The sequence below is a fragment of the Diachasma alloeum genome, unplaced genomic scaffold (genome assembly GCF_001412515.2).
Source record: "Diachasma alloeum isolate Michigan unplaced genomic scaffold, Dall2.0 Dall_scaffold_00540, whole genome shotgun sequence".
NCBI classification, from domain to species: Eukaryota; Metazoa; Arthropoda; class Insecta; order Hymenoptera; family Braconidae; genus Diachasma; species Diachasma alloeum.
In genome coordinates this window covers 274,720-276,925 of record NW_021680672.1, presented here as the reverse complement: position 1 = coordinate 276,925, position 2,206 = coordinate 274,720, and positions in this window count along the sequence as shown.

Below are 2,206 nucleotides of genomic sequence, written 5' to 3'. Positions count from 1 at the left end.
TCAATAGCCAGGGAAATACCATCCCCCTCCTTCGGGCAATAATCCTCGAATCCCCCTTGGATCCCCGGAATTCGATGATTCTTTATTGACACACATATACATGATAATGGATATCATCGTGGGATACCAGTGCGCAATTTTTATTTACTCAAGGAACTATCCAGATTCCGGAATAAATTCAATATGGGGGATGGGAAATGGCAGAATCACCTATCGATTTCCCGCAGTCTCTATTATTATATTTTTCTCGCGCTTAATAGGGAACTTGAATGTATATGGCCCCATGGACACACACGGAAAATAGTTTAATAATTATTTATTTGCTTTTAAAGTCGAATTGATGCATTTTAATGAGTTATAACAAAATATCCAGAACCACCACGACTTTTCGGAAAACTTTTTCCTCTGGAATGATTCAAACACTGAGAAAAATAAAGTTTTTTGAGAAGTACGTGCTCATTTAAACGAGGAATTTTTTTAAAAACGAGGATAATTTCTCGATAAAACGAAAGCTTTTTCCCATACCAAATAAAATTGAATTAATTCACTCAAAATTTTTTTAGCCTCAATTCTAAGATATTCTAATGCCAAAACCACTTGAATCGATTTGAGAACTCATTTTCTTCATATGAACCAGTTGCCCACAAGTATAAATTTTTTTTCTAGTAAGATTTTTTTTACTGTGAGATATTGAATTTCTTAATTCAAAAAAAGACGTATGTACTTCTCAAAAAATTGTCTCCTCAGAGTAAACTACAAAGACTCTATTCATTTAAAAATATTCGAAAACTGGACTCCACGCAAGTTCTCCATTTCCCTACCCCAAGACCGTGATTTGAGCCAGTCAATTTTCATTACACCCGAGAAACAAAGAAAATATCGAAACGAGGGGGTGGCAATGGGGGAGGAGGGCTGCGCGGTGGGAAGCGAGAAGAATATGCATCAGTGACTAAACACGTGGATGTATGTATATATTCCACCGGCAAATAAGTAAGCGCCACTGGGGGGAGGAGAAGGGGGGGGGGAGGGGGTTGGTTGACGCGGTTGGTTAATAGGACCACCCGCTAGCAGCACGTTACCTAATGCCGCCACGATTAAACGCAGACAGGATATTAAAGCTCGCTTCCATACTCACAAGCAACGTAGACTATAACATATTTTGACAATAGATCGCAGTGCGCCCCTTGCACGGCTGGAGGACGGCCCCATAAACCTCAACAGCCGTAAACCTCTTGCCAGGGCTTATCCAGGGTAATGCCCGCTCGCAAGTCCCCAGTATTTTTTCCTCCACATTAAATAAACAAATACTTGAGCCTACCCCGGAGTAGTTAGTGTTAGTTCCACTGCAGGGGGAGAAATATTCAATAAAAATTACGCATCTTCTCCGTAATTCCGGTGTGAAATGTGGCTGCAGGAAATTTTACGGAACTGTCACGGAATTTTTCCAGGGCGTTCCGTAATTTTTATCTGAATCTCCCGAGGGGTTATTCACTTCTGAATATCGTGACACAATGATTGCTGATTTCAAGTGATTTCAGAGAATTTTGTCCTCGATTTCAAATGATTTCAAATTTCCAAATTTTTTTCCCAAATTTTTTTTTCTGAACAACGGTACTGAACACGTTTAACGGTGAGCTGTAAGATTCTCGAGAAATATCAAAATCAAATCTCTCATCTCACCGATGTAGTGATTGTAAGCGATTTTGAGTGATTTTACTTATTTCAAACGGTTCCAAGTGATTTCATATGAGAACACATGCAGTCGTTGAAATAACATGATTTCACTGATTTCACTCGATTTCAATTGATTTCACGTGATCTCAGAACTGATTTCAAGTGATTTCATCTCAGAGTGACACAATGATTTCGCCAGTGGATAACCCCTCGGAATCTCCTCACGGAGAAAAGTGTTAAGTAAAAATTACGCATCTTTTCCGTAATTCCGGTGTGAAATGTGGCTGCAGGAAATTTTACGGAACTGTCAGGAAATTTTTCCAGGGCGTTCCGTAATTTTTATCTGAATCTCCTCACGGAGACAAGTGTTAAGTAAAAATTACGCATCTTTTCCGTAATTCCGCTGTGAAATGTGGCTGCAGGAAATTTTACGGAACTGTCAGGAAATTTTTCCAGGGCGTTCCGTAATTTTTATCTGAATCTCCTCACGGAGACAAGTGTTAAGTAAAAATTACGCATCTTCTCCGTAATT